We start from the raw sequence: 21,080 nt of genomic DNA, 5'->3' as shown, positions 1-21,080 counted from the left end.
ACACGTATACAACTTTAAAATCCATTGATATGGGTAAAAAATATTGCCATTTGAAAATTGTACTGAAAAAAACTGAGCCCCTGATAACATGGCAACCACGCATTACACAGACCTAAAAACCTACTATACATATTTGTTTTTATGTATACTTTAACATAATTCATTTCCAAAAAGAACATTTTTTAGGGTGGCTTTTATGTTAGAGACTCATGCCTCATATATATTATTGAGTGTATATGAGCGACTTCACGTCAAGTGATGCACCGTCTTACGGTGCAATGTTTATTTTGATAATTTTTTACTCTTAAACAATTAGACATAAAAATTTGTCCTTTTAGTAAAAAACCTCAGCTTTCATTTAAAAAAAAATCGTATCCTTCCCGCCAAAAAATTAAAATTTATTTTTAATTTTGATTTTCTTTGGTCAAAAATTTTTTTTTTTAAAATGCTTATTTCTAATCGAAAGAGCATGAAAAACCTTTCGAAGCTGTACTCGGAAAAATTTTTATGTCTAATTGTTTAAGAGTAAAAAATTATCAAAATAAGCATTGTGCCGAAAACCTCAAAACTTTCACCCTCTCCCCCTCAAAAAATATTGGACTAGATAAAAAAATATTTTTACACTAAATCACTATCCACTAATACTATAAGATCCCAAAGTTTAGGCAAAAAAAGTTTAGAAGTTTAGAAAAATTTTTGTCCACCTTGATCAATTGACATGGAATCGCTCATATAGGGCGAAATTTTTGAAGTGGACCTCCTTAAAAAAAAAGTTGTGGGATTGATTTGATATTTCGGTAATTTGTTCTCCTATATAAAAGTAACAAATTCCCAAAATATTAAAATATTTGAAAAAAATGTAGAAAGTAGGGAGGGTAAAACTTTCACATTTTAGAGAACATTGACATGTTGAAATCCCTATAAGTTGGATAAAACTTTATGGATATTAATTTGTGAATAACGGATTTTAAAGCATTTTTCATGTACTTTCTGATGCTTTCAATAAAATTTTCAAAAATATTTGCATAATTCCTATTTTATAATCACAATTTTTGTAAAAAATTTTCTTATTCTTTTTGGAAGAAAAAACCAAAAGCATAAAACTTTCAAAATTATTTATTATTTTTTTGTACTCACATGAAAATTTTTAGTATGGAATATTACTTAAATTCACCATAAATATTTCTTTATATTTATTTATTTCTATTAGAAATTTATTATTAAATCTTTCTTCGTGACAATTAAGTAAAAAAGTATTTTTCGGCTAGTAATAGTGCAATAATTTTTAATTTTAATTAATTTTTAAAACAGGTTATTCTAAATTCTTTTCAGTAACAGTAATGCAGGCATTATTGTATAATGACAGTCTCAACCCTGAAGAATGCAGAGAGCTATTACTGAATTACTTACAGCGGTTCCTCATGTAGGCGAAGTCGCACTGTCGTTGCGAGCGCCGTACCCCCACCACTAGTATCTATCGGCTAACTCCAGGGGTTCTCCACATTGTATCAGAGAGATAATGCAATAGGGGAAATAATATAAAGCTAATTGTTTTTTCTTTTAAATGTAAAAAAAAATTTTAATTAATTTAAAATTAATTTCATTCAAATTTAACTAAATCAAAGTTTTCAAGAAATTAATTTTTTTAATTTTAATTTATTTACATTTAAATTAAATTTTAATTTTTAAAAATGATTCACATTTTTTTTTAAATATCTCTAAAAACCCCAAATTTTCCAGTAATGTTTTTTAATTAGTTAATATTATGCAATTTTCAGCAATTTCTTTATTGTATCAAATTTTTTTTAAATATATATTTAAACTAGCAAATTATTATAGCAAATTTCGCGGAACGTGATTTAGGATGTATTATTATTATGCGAATTACAAAATTTTTTATTTTTAAAAAAGAATTCTTGAATAATTTCGTATTCAAACTTTAAAAAATCTCAATTCTTAACTAATTTACTAATAATTTAAATTCAAAAATATTAATAAAATTGTTCGGAAGATTTTAATTATTTTTATAAATAATAACATGCTTCGTAATAATTCAATTATTTATATAAATAATAACATTCTTCATAAGAATTAATTATTTTTAAACAAAATTTTAATAAATCCTTCAAAACAGTTCAATTACACAGGTCAACAAAAAAAGACTAACATTTTTTTTATGAGATATAGGAATGGTTTCCGATGTATTTTTGGACGCTGAATACGATCCCGACTTCCAAAATTGCCCATCACGTCAGGATTTTGAGAAAAATGGGGGTAAAGACCCCAAAAACGCTTTTTTGAGGATTTTCAACATTTTTTTTTCTCTTTAACCTGACGTGCTAGAGACTTCCACAAGGTCTTAAATTAAAGCTTGTAATGTGCACTACAAGACCGATATCCATAAAATAACAAAAAAAATTAAGATTTTTTTAAAAAATGGGGTTGAAGACACTAAAAAATGTGTGTTTTTGGATTGCTTTAATAGACTTCTTGCAATTGCTTGGATTCGATTGAAAATGGTTACTTAGGGTTTTTGGGGTCGCTGATTACAAATCCGATATTAGTTTTCAAACATTCAAAATGGCGAATTCGTAATCAGCGATCCCAAAAACCCTGAAGTAACAAACTTTTAAGCGAATCCAAGAAATTCTTAATTTTTATATCTGCCATCTTGGTTCCGACATTTTAAATTTTTAAAAACTAATTTTGGATTCGTAATCTACGACTCCAAAAACCCCGAGTAACAAATTTTAAGCGAATCCAAGCAATAGCATGAAGTCTATTAAAGCAATCGAAAAACCCACCTTTTTGGTGCCTTCAACCCCATTTTTTAAAAAAACTTCTAATTTTTTTTTATTTTATTGATATGGGTCTTCTAGTGCACATTACAAGCTTTAATTTAAGACCTTGTAGAAGTCTCTAGCACGTCAGGTTAAAGAGAAAAAAAATGTTGAAAATCCTCAAAAAAGCGTTTTTGGGGTCTTTACCCCCACTTTTCTCAAAATCCTGACGTGATGGGCAATTTTGGAAGTCGGGATCGTGTTCAGCGTCCAAAAATACATCGGAAACCATTCCGATATCTCATAAAAAAAAGTTAGTCTTTTTTTGTTGACCTGTGTTATATTTTTAAATAGTAAAATCTTTGCATAAAGTCAATTTTCCTAAATAATAAAATTCTTCGAAGGAATTTTATTAATATTAAATTTTTTACCGTAATAAAGCGATTATTAATCAAGATACTAATTAGAAGAATTTCAATTTAATTTTTTTTATTTTACTTTCACTTTAAATTTAACAGTTATGTTAAAATAATTGTAGAAGTTTTAAAAAATGCTGGTAATACTAAAATATTTTAAAAATTTATATATATATTTGTTAAAAGGTGGAACAAAACTTAATTTTATTCTACACACAAGTAGTTATTCCTTTTCAATAACATCCATAATTTTGTTGAATTTTTTAAATTTTTGATCAATAGGCAAATTTTTAAATGCAGAAATAATAATTTTTTCGTAACCAGATAATTTCTCATCAATATTCTGTTGTTGTACTTGAACAATTTCATCAAGCATTGATTTTATATTTTCGCCGCATTGTAGAATATGGTCTGGTAATTCATCATCTTGATTTTGAAAATGTTTGGCGGTTGGTTCTTCTTCGCCGTCATTAATATTAAAAACCTTCTCAACATCATCATCAACATCGACAATATCATCATCCTGACTATCGACTATTTCTTCTTCAGTTTCATATTCCGTTGCATCATGTGCATAAGAATTGTTTGATGGGAAGTCCCAACAGCTTCTTGTTCTGGAACAAGAAGAATTAACATTATTCCAATAAGTATATATTTTATTTTGAGAAAAGTTAAATGAAAAAACATTTTAATACTTTTTTTCGCTAAAAGTACATAAATTATTTATTTAATTAAAAATTTAAATTACTTGCTTGTAATGATTCACATATTTGCATAGAAACGTCATTGAATTATAATATTCAAAATTATTTTCTTCTTCTTCTTCTTTTGCCTCTGAACCACTTGGAACATATTTATATTTTCTTTTGTTTTCCTTCATGAACAACTTTTTCAGAGAATACCATCTGGATCGAATTGTGTTCTCTAAAGAATAAATAATGTTTGTAAATATTCAAAAATATAAAAATAATGTGGAATAAGCAGAAAACAATAAATAATAAGTAGTCATAATTGAATAAAAAATACATTTTATGCAGAAATATTTATACTTTAATTTTACTTTTATGGCATTTATATCATATTAATTAAAATTTATTTATTTATTCACATTCAATAAAGTTCCTTTTTTTATTTGATATATTTATTTAAATTTAAGGTTATGTATTATAGGTTAATATTTTCTTAACTCTAAATGAAAATAACTTACCATTTTCAATTTCTCCAAATTTTTGTTCATATAATTTTGATATTGTTTTCCACGCGTGTTGTTTTTCACATTGTTTTTATAATCTTTACAATATTTATTAAATATACAAGGGTATTCCTTGACAGAGCTGATTCTTGAGATTTTCCCCCAAAGAATGGGGGGTCGGTTTCGGACCACCCATTTTGAAAAAGTTAAAAACGTAAATTTTCGCTTTTTCTTTAGATCTTTTATTAATGACAATCAGAAACCTCGGCAACCGTCAGAAAACATTAAAGAATAGTTCCTTTACTCAAAAAAATTTTGACGAAGACAAAGAAACAAATTTTTGGCACATTTTTAGCCTTTGCACTTTAGGGGGTCGGTATGGGACCACCCTCCCCTATAAAATATAAATAATTCAAATTTTAAGATTTTACTTTAAGGGCATTTGAACCTTGATGACGTCACAAATGTAATTACTTTTGAATTTTTTAATTAAAAATCGTCGAAAAAATTAAAATATTTAAAAATTTGTTGATAAAATTCTTTATGAGAATTCAATTTTCAGAAACATTTATTTATTCAATGAATTATTTATTTTTTAATTTAAATAATTGTATTTTCATAGAATTTCGTTACAAAATTTTATCTCAGAATTAACTATTATAGTTAAAATTTTAGATAATAATTAAATATTAAAAGCATTATATAGTCTGACTTTTTAGAAATAGAATTTTTAAAATGTTTTAAGGGCATTTGAACCTTGATGACGTCACACATTCTTTGCACAATCTGTAACGTCATCAAGGTTCAAATGCCCTTAAGGGCATTTGAACCTTGATGACGTCACAAATGTAAAATTTTGACATTGAATTTTGCCAGACGTATAATTTTTACAATTATTAATATTTTATGTTGAAAATTGGCAGAGATGTTTAGAATAACATACTTTTGGGGTGATGGGAGTTTGTTTTAAAAAATTTTGCAAAAAAAAGTTTTTTTAAACAAATTAAAAATTGCACATAGTGAACGTGCATAGTAGCCTACCGTCAGGCGCCCCAGTCTCATGTGGTGAGCATTTTGCATGTTTTTGAAATTGTAGTCCTATAAATGAATAATAAAAAAAAAGAAAATTTTTATATTTGAATAATTATTTATTGGATTTAGTGTAAATAAAGAAATTAAACATTTATGTATATATTGAAAAATTAAATGGAAAATATGTACATATGTGTATATATAAATTGTCTATTTGTAAAGTTGAAATTTTTGTTGTAAAAGAATTATTTATTTAATTTATGTTACATTTTTTATAAATTACATGAAAGTAAATAATAAAAAAAAATATGGCAAAATGAGTCGCATACATATGAATATATAGGCTGCGCGGTGTTTATTTATATAATTCAAATTGTGCATTGTAAATTATAGATATTTCAATTGTAAATATCTACAAATATTTTACATTTTTTTGCACATTGCTGATTTCATTTTTTATTATTGCATGAATTATAGAATAAAATTTGTTTATAAAAATAATGTTACTCTTTTTATATAAATCACAATGCAGGTAAGTAAAAAGATAATATTTATAAAGATTTATATATATGGGACGTTCCACGTCAACAGAAACAGAGCTGTGGCCAAAAATTGGCGCAATGAAAAAAAACGTTCAAGGGCTTAAAAAATTCGTACACTCGTGTACTTTCAATAACAGGTGGGCGTTTTTGAAAATTCAATATGGCGGCCTAATTACAAGCGAAGAAAGTCAACAAAATCACAAACCGACAAATAATATCATTAATAGAAATTGCAAAATTCAAGAAAAAAAATTGAACGAAACTTTTTTAAACGTTTCAGGGGTCGCTTAATACAAATCTGAAGTCAGATTTTGATTAGAATTAAAAGATTAAAAATGGCGGAAGCAAAATGGTGGACAAATTTTAAAACTCTTTAAAATCGCTCGAAAATGGTTACTTGGGGGTTTTAAGCGTTACTGATTACAAATATGACCTTAGTTTTTAAAAATTCAAAATGGCGGATCCAATATGGCGGACATTTTTTCGAGAATTCATTGAATTCGTTCAAAATTTTTCCTTTGGGGGTTTTCTAGGAAGCAAAATACGAATCTGAAATCAGATCATCATAATTCAAAATGGCGGATCCAATATGGCGGACAGTTTTTCGAGAATTCATTGAATTCGTTCAAAATTTGTCCTTTGGGGGTTTTCTAGGTAGCAGAATACGAATCTGACATTAGATCATCATAATTCAAAATGGCGGATCCAATATGGCAGACAGTTTTTCCAAAATTCATCGATTTCGTTAAAAACTTGTCTTTTGGGGGTTTTCTAGGTTGCTGAATACGAATCTGATATCAGACCATCAAGATAAATGTTAATTTAATATTTTTATTAAATAAAATTCTGTAAAAATTCCAAACTATTTTGTAATTTCTTTAATCTGTGTTCATTTATAAACTTGAAGAAATTGCACAATAGCACAGGTCAGGAAAATCAGGGAAAAGTCAGGGATTTTTATAAAAAGTACGAAAAAAAATTAAATTTTTAGAATTTTTAAGAAAATTCTTAATTTTTTGGTGTCTTTTTTATTTGCCTCATAAATTATGTAACTACCGCGAATTTTAATATAAAAACCTTCAATTTTTTCAATTTCTGAAAAAAATTAATTTTTTAATAGGTAGGTATTATTTAAATATTTTAAAAGTTTTAACGCAATTATCTTGATAAATATCAAAATTCTTCACAAAAATCCAATTATTTTGTGGAATGTTGAGAAATTCTTTGCAAAATTCAATTATTTTCATAAATAACAATATTCATCACAAGAATTACATTATTTTCAAAAGCAATAAAATTCAATTTCAGTAAAATTTTAATTAAATTCCGTAAAAGAAATTAATTATTTTCAAAAGTTGTTAATAAAATTCTCGTAGAATTGTTTTAATAAAAATTGATTTAAAAGTGAATTTCGGTGAAAATTTTGAATAATTTAACATTAAAAATATTATTGCGTGATTTTTTAGAAATAATTGAATTTAATGATGAATATAATTTGGAGGAAATTAAAATAAATCTTAATTTCTTTGGAAAAATAATAATGATTAATTATTTATCCAAAAAAGAAGTTATAGTTGTTTTCGAATAATTTTAGAATTAAAGAAATTGGTAAATAAATGAATTAAATATTTTTTTAAACAAGCCGTTCAAAAAACAATACACTGTCGCAAATAATCAATTCCTTGAATGAAAAAACAAAATACTGCTTGTTATTACCGATCGTGTTTTTTTCAAGTTGCTTCTGTCAAAGTTATGTTTTCATAATATATCTTTTTAAACGCTTACGAGTAAAAAGTGTATTATATTTCGCAAATTTTCTCAAAAGTTGTTCAAACTATTCTTAAATCGTTGATAAAGTAAGTACGTTTACTGCTTATTTATTTCTTCTATATTATCGTATTTTATTAAAAATAAAAAATTCGAGTTTATCAATAAAATTTCGTTTTAGTTTGATCTTGTTCTGACTTTTTGTTTTGAGTTGAATATTTTATTGTTCATTTTTGAAGAAATATTTGATTTTCGTTTAATATTGAATGTTATTGTTTAGCTTTTTGTGATTGTTTTGTTAATTTGTTTAATATAGTAGAAACTGTAAATTACGTAATAGGAATTATGCCTTCGAGAAAACAAAACTCTAAAAAAACAACCTTTCATACAGATAGATGTTCAAATTCTTTGGGAATTGATGGACATAGAGGAAAGGAATTACGAAATATGACTAAAGCAATGATTGAACAATTTATATTTATATTTAGCGAAAATAACAAGTCAGCTCCTACTATGAGCTCAAAAACTTCAGATGAAGTCATTTCTGAAGAGGTAAATGTCTCATCCGATAGTGAAACAGATTCACCTCCCCTGAAAAAAATGCATTTCTCTAGAGAACAGGAGTTAGAGGAGTTGTTAAATGGATTGAAAGAGAAATTTACAAGTTTACCTACCAATGATCCGCATCGAATAAGCATTCTTACAATTGCTCCTGAATGTTGGTCTTTGCGTAAGGTAGCAGAAGAATTTGGAACGAACGTTAGCATAGTTAAAAAAGCAAGGGATTTGAAAAAAACGGAAGGTATTTTGGCAATGCCAACTATGAAAGTGGGAAAAAAGTTATCTACTACTACGATTGATAAAGTCATTGAATTTTTCGAAAGTGACGTCAATAGTAGAGTTATGGCGAATAAAAAAGATGCTGTTACGGTCAAAATAAATGGAGAGAAGCAAAGAGTACAGAAACGTTTATTGCTAAGCGATGTCAGCAATTTACACGCAGAATTTTTAAAATTAAATCCGGAGTATCCTATTAGTTTCAGCAAATTTGCAGAACTGAGACCAAAGTGGTGCGTATTCGCAGGAGCAAGAGGCACACATACAGTTTGTGTCTGCACAATTCATGAAAATTTCGAAACTATGATCGATGCGTCAAATCTTCCAACACTTACAAAAGATACGGATTATCCTATACGAGGTTATAAAGATTGCTTTAAATTTGTAATGTGTGAGAGTCAGCAACCAGCTTGTTATTTAAATGATTGTTCATCTTGTCCAAATTTTGATCGCTTCGCGACCTATGTTACTGAAATTTTTGAGGAAAACGATATTGAGAAGATCATTTATAGCACATGGAAAGCAACGGATCGCTGCACCTTAAAAAAAGAGTGTCTTGATGTTGAAGACTTCGTTATAGAATTGTGTAATCATTTAAAACAATTAATACCACATCATTTTATATCGAAAAATCAGGCGGATTATTTTACTCAACGAAAAATTGATTTGGCAGAAGATGAAGTTTTGGTACAAATGGACTTTTCGGAAAATTACGCGTATGTTGCTCAGGATGCTGCACAGGCTTTCCACTATAATAATAGTCAATGCACAGTGCATCCAGCAATTTTTTATTATAAGAGTGGAACAGAATTAAAACATAGCAGTTTAATTGCTTTATCTGAAAGCACAACTCACGACACTGCCGCCGTTTATATTCTGCAAGAATTTTTAATTCCAGAAATTAAAAAGGTTGTTCCTCATGTGAAAAAAATCATCTATGACACGGATGGTGCTAAGCAGCATTACAAGAATAGATTTCAGATGTGTAATCTTGTACACCATGAGGAAGATTTTCAAATCAATGCTGAATGGCACACACATGCAACAGCTCATGGTAAAGGAGCTTGCGATGGTTTAGGAGCGACTTTTAAAAGAGAAGCTACACGTGCAAGTTTGCAGGCAAAAAAAAACGAAGCAATCTTAACAGTTGAAGCTCTTTTAATATGGGCTAAAGCAAAATTCGATGGAATAAAAATTGTTTATTATAGCGCAGTGAAGCATAAGCAAGTTCAAAGACACCTTGCCAAAAGATTTTCTAATGCTAAAGCAGTTAAGTATATACAAAACGCGCATGGGTTCATAGTTAATTCAAGAAAAACTTTAACTGTTTTACGGTACTCAAACGCAACCACACCTTTGAGCGTAATGCATTATTCAGGGTTTTAAAATTAATCAGACAATTTGAATTTTCTATTTTCAAATAAATATTTGTAAAAAGCAATCTTAAAAATCTTGAAAGACAATTTATAGTCCAGTTGGCTAAATTTTTATAAAACTTCTCAACCATTTTTGATTTAATATTTCTAATTTTTTGAATTCGACTACATATTATTTTAGTATTTTAGCAGAAAACCCATGAATCAGTACTCAGCAACATACAAAAACCCTAAAAGAAATTTTCCGAACAAATTTGATAAATTTTTAATAAAATCGACAGCCATATTGGATCCGCCATTTTGAATTATGATGATCTAATGTCAGATTCGTATTCTGCTTCCTAGAAAACCCCCAAAGGAAAAATTTTGAACGAATTCAATGAATTCTCGAAAAAATGTCCGCCATATTGGATCCGCCATTTTGAATTTTTAAAAACTAAGGTCATATTTGTAATCAGTAACGCTTAAAACCCCCAAGTAACCATTTTCGAGGGATTTTAAAGAGTTTTAAAATTTGTCCACCATTTTGCTTCCGCCATTTTTAATCTTTTAATTCTAATCAAAATCTGACTTCAGATTTGTATTAAGCGACCCCTGAAACGTTTAAAAAAGTTTCGTTCAATTTTTTTTCTTGAATTTTGCAATTTCTATTAATGATATTATTTGTCGGTTTGTGATTTTGTTGACTTTCTTCGCTTGTAATTAGGCCGCCATATTGAATTTTCAAAAACGCCCACCTGTTATTGAAAGTACACGAGTGTACGAATTTTTTAAGCCCTTGAACGTTTTTTTTCATTGCGCCAATTTTTGGCCACAGCTCTGTTTCTGTTGACGTGGAACGTCCCATATATATATATATATATATATAGAAAAATTGAAGGTTATGTAGTTATTTTACAATTACATTTATTCCTTTTATTATACTTTATTATTACACACGAAAAATTTTCGTGTTGTTTACATATGTATTGTTTTACATATTTCTAAATGAATAAAGTAGACATACATTTATAAAAACTAAAACTATACTATTCATAAAAGTTTATAATAATAAAAAGTTTAAATCAATCTATAAGTATAATTTTAATTGGCGTCAGCTGGTGCCCCCTGTGTATTTTCTAGATACTCACAGAAGCTCTAACTTGATTATAATTATATATTTACCATTATAAGAAAATAAAAAAGAGCCTTTTGTGGACATAGCCTAAAGATCAATTCACAATAGAATGTAATTACGAACAGATAAAATGAACTTTCAATTTTTTTTGCATGTTATATTTATGTATGTACATTAAAAAAAATAATTAATTCAAAATTTTTAAACTAATTTATACGGAAATTTGTATACTGTAAAATTGTATATAATTTGTATTTTTGTTTTTTTTGTTGTAATGGATTTTCTACAATAGCTTGCATAAATGTTTTCTGTAAATTAGTAAAAATAATATAAATTTATATGCAGAATATGAATTTTCTTTGAATCAGACAAAACAAATGCATTTGCAAAATATTGCAGAAACACCTTTACAGCAAAATATGAGAATGCTGCCCACGTGAGCCGAAAGCAGAAAAGTTGGTACTATACTCACAAATTTTTCCTTTCCGTTTTTAAACTTTCTGTTAATATGGGACTACACGCTGAACACGATTTTGATATCCTTATAGAACAGAATTCAAATAAATGTGGACGTCCACATGAAAAGGGCCCATTTTGGCACTATTGGAGTTATCTATATGGGCGTATTCCTGGCAAAATTTGGAAAATTTTGAGTGATGGTCTTAGAACGTTTTTGGTTAAAAATTCGCTGAGTTACGCAATTTCAAAGTTTAGAACGCCAAATCCTCATTTCGAGAAAAACGAAATTAAAGATTGCGATACCAACTAATTGTTGTATCTCTGAGAGTTCTTCTTGGAAGTTATTCAGATAAGAATTGTTTTCAGTTCAGGGTACCTAATAGATTAAAAACCAACAGTTTTAAAATTTTTAAAACCATCCACCCCCCTCTTAATTTTAAAAGTACGAAAAATCGACAATATGGGCCCTTTTCTAAAAAGGACAGTTTTTCTATTAAAAAACCATTTTTTTTACAAGTTTAATGATTAGGTAAAATTTTATTGTATCATTTGAATAAAAAGAATAGATATTAAACTTATTTAAAATTTTTTAACAGTCGCTATTATAAAAAAATTAACGCAATATCCAAATTTTCATTTCGACAATTACGAAAAAAAAGACTCTAACATCAATATCTCTGGTTCTTTTGGGAAGTTATTCAAATAAAAATTGTTTACTGTCCAGGACACCTTAGAGATGAAAAATCAAGAGGATTTAAATTTTTCCACAGCTCCATTTTTAAAATACGGATTACTTTTGCAAATGACTGACAAAATGGGCCCTTTTCATTTTTCTAAAGAATCAATGAAATCAAACAGTTAAATTATCGATAAATTGATGAAAACCGCATGATTTGACTTGTTAAAACATGTAGGATTGATAATAAAAAATAAAAAAAATAAGATTTTGCTCAAAAATTACTAAATTGCGATTATCTCGAAAACTAGAACCGACAATATGGGCCCTCCTTTTCATGTGGACGTCCACAAATATTACTTAATAAATCCATATATAAATTTTAAAACTATTTTATGACAAAGTGAAAGATATAATTTTTTACAAAGAGGATTTAGAATCTAAATTATAAAGAAAATTAATTTTAATTGACAAGATTTTAAAATTTACTACATTTTCTCTAATATAATATATTTTCACTTATCTTCTTCCAAATAGAAGTATTGATATACAAATGTTTTGTCATTATTATTATTATTACTACTTAATTTTAAAGAAATTTGAAAAATTGGTAATTTACCCTCTAATCTAAACCACTTTAAATTTTATCTACAGAATCCAATATTGAGACATAAAAAAATACACATAAGTTATTTTCACAATAAATAAAGATTTTATACCTCCCTCATTCAAATTAGAGATGATTAAAAAAATTATATTAGTAATGACAATAAAATATGAAGGTAATCACAAGATTTGAATTATCAATCTCTCTGAAATTAAAAAGAATATCCCTGACAAACTATATGTTGATAATATGAATAGTCTATTTCTTAAATTTCCCTGACAACATATATTTTTGATATCACTTCCCTGACTTTACACACGTGGCCGCCCTGAAACATTTTGTTTTTACCTTCAGATAACAAGATTCAAAATATTTAAAATAAATTTCATTAATTTACTAAATAATAAACAAAATTTGAAAATTTTACCACTTACCTACTATCAAGTAAGAAATTTACAAAGGGTTTTCGAAATGCAATAATAAATATACATATACCTAAACTTTTTCTCTCCAACAAAACATATTACATAATTATTATCTCGCAATATTTCTTCGCAAGTTCTTTAATAATGTATTGTTATATGTTTGTTGAAGGGACCATCATATTGTATTACAAACGCAACATTGCTAAAAGAAATTCAAATGCACTGCTATATATTAGCACACATTTAAAACTTTTGGCAATGTGGTTGTAATAGCAAATTATAAATAAAATTTTCTTTTATTATACATTCAAAAATTAATAACGAGCTACAGCCTCCTATATATAATATAGCAGTTTACAAACATGTTTAATTAAAAAAGTTATCTGGCGACGAGTATAATTTTTAAAAAATACAATATTTCGATAAATTTTAATGCTGAGGCGTTTCTTTTTGTCAGCTTCTTCGACAAACTCTTCTAATTCCAATTGAAGATTGTTATTCTTGTTTATTTTCTGGAACATATTATGATATACTACATTAACAGTTCAATCAAAATGCCTTTAGAATAAGATTAATATACTATATATCTCAAGATACAATTGTTCCGAAATTAATACACTCAATACTATGTAAATATTAAAAATTAAACATTTAAGAATCAGGTATATTATATTCTCTAAATAAAATCATTTCAAAATTATTTATTTATTCAGAATTAGGAGGTAAAAGTCTTAACTGATACTACTAAAATATTCGTTATTTAAATTCATAAATAACGTCCTTTATTTAAATTTGTTTCTTTCTCATTTCATTTATATTTATATTATTATACTTTGATTTACAAAACATACAAAAAATAGATTATTTTAGGTCACAAAATATCAATTGCTACTGATTATCAGTCTGTACAAATCATATCGATGATGATTATGCTGCAAAAGCAACAGACAGATAAAAATAGACCAATATCTATTTTATGCAGATTTTGGAAGAAATATTGTCGTGTTTTTTATACGATAAATGTTGATTTACGTTCATTGTCTTACGTAATATTTTTTTGTATACAATTATTATTTCAATACATGTTATTCTCTTTGTTCATTTTATATTAAATTTGCTTTAGTTTGCGTATTTTTATTCTTGTTCTTTTTACTTTATGGTTGAATTTACAATGACTTTTCTCAACATTTTTAATATATCATATTATATTATTATTTTATTTTATTTATTTCATGTGGATATTTTAAGAACAAAATTGGTAGTTACATAACTAACAATATTTATCTCAGTTTGGTAATTTATATAAACACATGTAAATTGATGTCTATCATTTAAATTTGTTTCTTTCTCATTTCATTTATATTTATATTATTATACTTTGATTTACAAAACATACAAAAAATAGATTATTTTAGGTCACAAAATATCAACTGCTACTGATAATCAGTCTGTACAAATCAAGGCATGATGATTATGCTGCAAAAGCAACAGATAGATAAAAATAGACCAATATCTATTTTATGCAGATTTTGGAAAAAATATTGTCGTCTTTTTTATACGATAAATGTTGATTTACGTTCATTATCATAGATACTCATCTTTTTTTTTTAATTATTATATCAGTACAAGGTATTTTCACTGCACATTTTATAATTAATTTTTCTTTTATTTTCGTATTATCATTATGCTTTTACGCTTTTTAGACAGTATAAATAATACCACTCCTTTTTTTATAACTATTTACAAATATCTTTTTCAATTGTACTAAATTTACATTGAATTTGGTTTTCTTTTTGTATTATTCGTACTCTTTTATGTTACAGTTTCATTTGAAATGATATTTGTTTAAAACATTTATATATTTTATTTATTTTTTGTACTCTTATGGCATCTGGATATTCAGGATATCCTATGGACAATCATTCAGTATTGGAAATTAGAATACTCCAAACAGGAATATAACAATTTTCTGATACGTTAGAAACTCTATAGAATATCCTGAAATATTCATTTACAAGTAGGGTATAAAAAGGAGTATATTTCTGTCTAATTGAAGTAGAAACTGAACGAGATAAGTGAATCTCATTTTTGTCATTTATATAAACACATGTAAATTGATGTCTTTTATATTAATTTCTTTCTTCTTTATTTCATTTTTATTAATATTTTATTTTGCTTTACAAAACATTTATAAAATAGATTATTTTTGGTCACAAAGTATTTACTGCTACTGATTATCAGTCTGTACAAATCATAGCGATGATGATTATGCTGCAAAAATAACAGATAAATAAATGTAGACCAATAACTATTTTATTTAGATTTTGTAAATAATATCGTGTTTTTTAGACGATAACTTTAGTTTTACTTCAATTGTCTTTGGTACTTTATCTTTTCCATTTTTAATTATTATATCAATACATGATATTTTCAGTGCTCATTTTATATATAAATTTATTTTTGTTTTCGTATCATTATTCTTTCTTTACGTTTTTAGACATTATAAATAATACTAATACTTTTTTATTATTACTTCCAAACATGAATTTCTTCACTCAATTTAAGTTACATTTAATTTTATTGTTGTATTATTTTGTGACGATGTGAATTGTCGTTCTTTATTTTGTCGAAATTCTGAATCGTCATGTCATCTGCCGGAATTATCCCTGAACCGTGATCGTTAATTGGTATGGTAATTTAGAAAGTCAAAACTGCCGTGTGACCCACTATCAGTGGTGAATGTGTGTCGCGCGGCTAGTTAGTAGGAGAGAAAGTGGTAGAGGGCAGAGCCGCTGTCTATTTAGAAAGAGGTAGAGAGAGGAGAGCCAGCGGAACGAGAGAGAAGAAGAGACGAAGAAGCCGAGCACGTGTTGAGAAAAGCGAGAAACAGGTGCCGGTAGTTTTTCGCCGACATTTTTGTAGTCAGTTGGCCTACGAGTGATGTAGGAGAGTTGATCTACGACGTGTGTAGATAATTGCTACAAGACGTGCAGAGAGTAGTGTGTTAAGAGACTTGTCGAGAAAGTGTGACAGTTGTCGTAAAATTTTGAGTTGTTGAGAAATTTGTGTGTTGTGTCAAAGGAAAGGGATTAATAAAGAGTGTGAAGAGAGGTGAAGTTGTTTTCTTTGGATTACTCCCTAGTTATCCCTGAGGAAAACAGCCGCCGAGGAGTCAGTGAAAGAGTGATTGAGGAACATCGCTGGGTGAGTCAGTATCGAGCCAGTGTTGTGCCAGTCGTGTCTCGTCGTTGGCATTTCTGCTTGCCAACTTGTTCAGGCAGAATTTCCTCTGACGATTGAGAGCGTCTCAGAGGTATTGTTGTTTTGTCGGGTTGTTTTTAAAGAGTCGAGTATAGTTTATTAATTAAGCTTCAAAATTAATTGGCGCCTGACGGCGAGATTTTATTTATTTAAATTCTCATTATTATAATTTGTTGAAAGCGTCAGATTTTGCCTGACGTAAACAGAATTTTTATACTAAAATAAGATTAGTTTGAAAAATACGTCACAAAATTTGGCGCCCAACGTGGGGCCAAGCTCGAACCGAGACACGACTGAAATTTAATTGTGAGCCAGATTTTAGTGCAAGTGTGCCAGAAATTTGAATCTTTAATTTAGCCAGAGCCAAAGTTTATTTTGTCAATAGCCAGAAGATTCAAATTTTGTTACTTGCCAGTGTCAGAAAATTGTATATGTTGCCAGAATTTTGAATTTTCTGTTGCTAACGCCAGACATAAAAAAATTGTATGTTACCAGCTGACAGAATTTTCAAAAATTCATTTGCCAGATTGTTTGCCGATTTATTTTGCCAATGCCAGAATTTATTTATTCATAAATTATGAGTAAATTACTGCCGAAAATTGAGTGAAATAAAATTTTAGAGTGCCTTTGCCATTAAATTTTAAAATTTCCTTTTCTTTTGAGACTAAAAATTTCCTGCCGTGAAAAAAAAAAATTGAAATCAACAATTAAAAATTTTTCTTTTGTTTGCCGAAAGCCAGTTATGTGAGAAAAATCCGAGTAAAATTCCCAACAAACTTGTGCAAATTCAAGAATTTTCTCAAAAATTTATGCCGAGCACATGTTAGACCGGAAATAAAATTCGAGTTAGTCACGTGATTGCAAATAGTGCGCCGGACGGTCGAGAGAAGCGACGCGCCGGGATATTTAAAATTTCGGCAGCCAAGAGAAAGTTTGCGCGCGCCAGGAAAAGTGGCCCAGTAGTAGTAGTAGTAGTAGTAGTAATAACGACTACAGAAAGAGAGAGAGAGAGAACGAGTAGAAGAGACAGAGGGAGAGTCGAGTCACCAGTCCGCCAGAAAAATAAAATTTTTTAAAGGGGGCCCTCCTTGAGTAGGTACGTCCTTGCTTTCAAGACAGTACAGGGCCGTGTATACTAATTGTGCACCCCCCTAAAAATTTAAAATTATTCGAACTTAGAAATTTTTTTTGATTTTTTTTGAAATGGCAAAGGCAAGTAGCGAGATGCAAGTGTACAAAAGACGCATGAGCGAACTAATTGAAGTACCATGCGTAAGTCGAGCATGGGAAACAATTAGAGTCATGCAAATTGGCCAAGTAGTGAAGAACTTATTGCGACACCAATTGTGTATCAGCGGGTCGTCACAAGTATTGCGAGAGAGATTGTTAAGAGTCGAGATGAGACTGGCCTTGACTGACGGTACTGAAGTGCCATTTAGCGACCGGCATGACCTTGGAAATTCCGATAAAATCTTTTTATTGGAAGCCTTCCCAGAGCCAGAATCTAGCCCGTTTCGTTTTGTTACGCGACAAAGGGGTGGCCAGTTTTCATCGGCGGATAATGAGGAATCCGACAGTGGGGCGAGCCAGATTTTTGAGCGCATTTGTGACAGGAAAACTCTCGGGAGTGGGGGAAGTAAATCGGAAATTGGAACACCGTACAGTAGACCTAGTCCGACCAACGTTATGTCCACACCAAATTACACACCCCCACCACCAGTCATGTCAACAGCCAGTATGACGACAGTTTCTCCCACCACTACCAGTGCTCAATTAAGTATGACAACAAGCACTGTCATGACATCGCCGCACACCATCACCTCAGCCACAATGGCTCCAAATGTTCAGAGCCTCCGTGATTCAGTCGCGCGTTTGGGTTTGTCGCCAGAAATAAGAAGACTCATGGAGTGCGCCGAGAAAATAGACCACCAGTATGCTGGAGGGGGGTGGGAGTTACAGCAAAGCCAATGTAGGGCCGAGATTACGGATGGGTACCAATTGACCCACCACCAACAATCGCGTATAGTGTCCCCACATGCCAAAACTCCAGTAGCCGAGACCTCACACTCACATCATACTAATGATAGAGTGAGGCCCACACCCGCCCCTAGAAGCCAGTCAAGCCGAAGTAGTGGGCATGAAGACAAGGTAACTCAACAAAGAGTGCCACGAAATGGAGAGCCGGTAGAAGAGCCAGTGAGAAAAGAGACTGAAAGAAGTGTGTGTAGTAGAGGGGGAAGAAAAAGAGATCATGTTAGGAAATTGGGTAAGATTAGAGAAGAAGGCCAGAGAAAAGGGGAGAGAGAAGCCAGACTGAAAATAGGAAAAGAGTACGAGAGCAGTGAAGAAAGTAGTAATAGCGAGAGAGTTAGTAGTGGGGATAGAGTTAGTATTAGTGATAGAGTGAGTAGAGAGTGTCGAAGAGGGAATAAGAGGGTCGACAGACCGAAGAGAGGTCAGTGGGAGAGCCGGAGATCAATCTTAGATGACTCTACGAGTGAGTCAGAATCTGAGAGTGATCTGAGTCAATGCCAGAGTAGTGGGGGGAAAAACAAAGAAATTAAGTCCGGCCGAAGGTCCAAAGTGATTAAAACACTAAAGGACTGGGACTTAAAATTCTTTGGTGATGACGACAGTGCCGAGGAATTCTTGGAGCGCCTGGAAGACTGTAAGGCTTGGTCAGATTGTTCTGATCAAGAAATATTGCAAGCGCTGCCAATCATCCTTCAGAAAACTGCCAGCAGTTGGTTTAGGTCGTTGCGCCGTGAAATTAATTCGTGGAAATCATTCAAGAGGGCGTTCAAGAATGAATATCTGGTGACGGTAGACGACGATGACGTGATTGACGAGTTGAGGGCCAGGACGCAAGGGAAAGGAGAGAAAATATCTCCATACTTGACCAGCTTCAGGTTAATCTTAGGACACATGAAGCGCCCCCTTGACAAGAAACAACAAGTCAAAATCGCCTACAAAGGACTTACGCCGGAATATAGACGACAGTTGGACCGTTTATATTTCGATTCTCTCAGTCAGATGGAGAAAATTCTACGAAACTTCGAAAAGGCCAAAGATCTAGACGAGAGATACACCCCCCCTCCACCTAAAGAGAAGATGCGTTTTCCTGCAGCAGCCGTGAGGAAAACCCGATTTAAGAAAACGGTGAGATCCGAAGCAGCGACGTCGGAGGAGGAGTCGGAGTCGAGTGGTAGTGACCACTCTACTAAGGAGAGCAAAGAGACGAACGAGGCCAGGATAAACGAGAAGCCAGACAGTGTATGTGTAGACGCTATGACACTTATGAAAACCGCCCAAAAATCAGCGGAGCAGAGTCAGGTAGTCAGTTCACCCCGACCACAAATCTTGCCAGGACCTATGCAAATTGCATACCCAGCCATGTATGCAGGAATTGTGTCAGGAGGAGCCAAACCAGTTGGTTTGCCAAACGTAGAACAAAATGGTTCACAAACGGCAACAAAGCAATTTATGGGAGTTTGTTTTCAGTGTCAGTCTATAGGACATCGGGCCAGAGATTGTCCCAGGCGGATCTGTTTTCAATGTCAACAACAGGGACATTATGCCAAACAATGCCCCCTGAGGCAAGCCCAAGTGGAGTCATGCCTAGTGTGCAAAACACCAGGAGTAAACTTCCTGAGATGCCAGAATTGTGTAGAAATACGAAGAATCTTGGAGAGCGGGGCCTGGAGGACATAGAGATGCCCTGTACACTTGGGCCACGACAGCGGGAAAAGAAGAGCCGAGAAATAGAACTGTGTGAGAGCTGTACCAGAACCGACCGAGTAAAAAGAGCTTACTCTGTTAAAAGTGTAGTTGAAAACAATGCTATCGAGTGTGGGACTAAAGGTACGGATGTGATCCCAGTACCTATAGTCCAGGGGAGGGGAGAGGCTGTGAGAGTCACAGCTGACCCAACCCTAAGAAAAAAAAAATTTTTTCTTTAAGATTAGAGATGGGAGAAAGCATTGAAGACAGAAAAATTGATAAAAGAGCCGACTTTCGTAAACCGTGTACAGTAGAGAGGAAAGCCAAAAGCCGTGAGCCGAGGGCCAGTAGAGGAAGTAGGAGAGCCAGTAGAGAAGGTCAGAGAGAGGAGAAATAGGAGGGCCAGTAGAGAAAGTAGGAGAGCCAGTAGAGAATGTCAGAGAGAGGAGAAAGAGGAGGGTCAGCTAAGAGAGTAGGAGAGCCATTAGTAGTAAAATTGAAAAAAAAAAGTTCCATAAGAAAGGAGAGAGACTTATACCAAATTAACGAGCCAGCCATTGACATCGGACAGTAGTTAGTCATTGGTAATGACGGTCCTACTGGGAGTAGTACCGGTCATGGGGAGGGGATTGTGACGATGTGAATTGTCGTTCTTTATTTTGTCGAAATTCTGAATCGTCATGTCATCTGCCGGAATTATCCCTGAACCGTGATCGTTAATTGGTATGGTAATTTAGAAAGTCAAAACTGCCGTGTGACCCACTATCAGTGGTGAATGTGTGTCGCGCGGCTAGTTAGTAGGAGAGAAAGTGGTAGAGGGCAGAGCCGCTGTCTATTTAGAAAGAGGTAGAGAGAGGAGAGCCAGCGGAACGA

This window comes from Leptopilina heterotoma, unplaced genomic scaffold, assembly GCF_015476425.1.
Source record: "Leptopilina heterotoma isolate Lh14 unplaced genomic scaffold, ASM1547642v1 Lhet_254, whole genome shotgun sequence".
Lineage (NCBI taxonomy): Eukaryota > Metazoa > Arthropoda > Insecta > Hymenoptera > Figitidae > Leptopilina > Leptopilina heterotoma.
The sequence above is the reverse complement of the archived record's forward strand: the minus strand, read 5'-3'. Positions refer to the sequence as shown.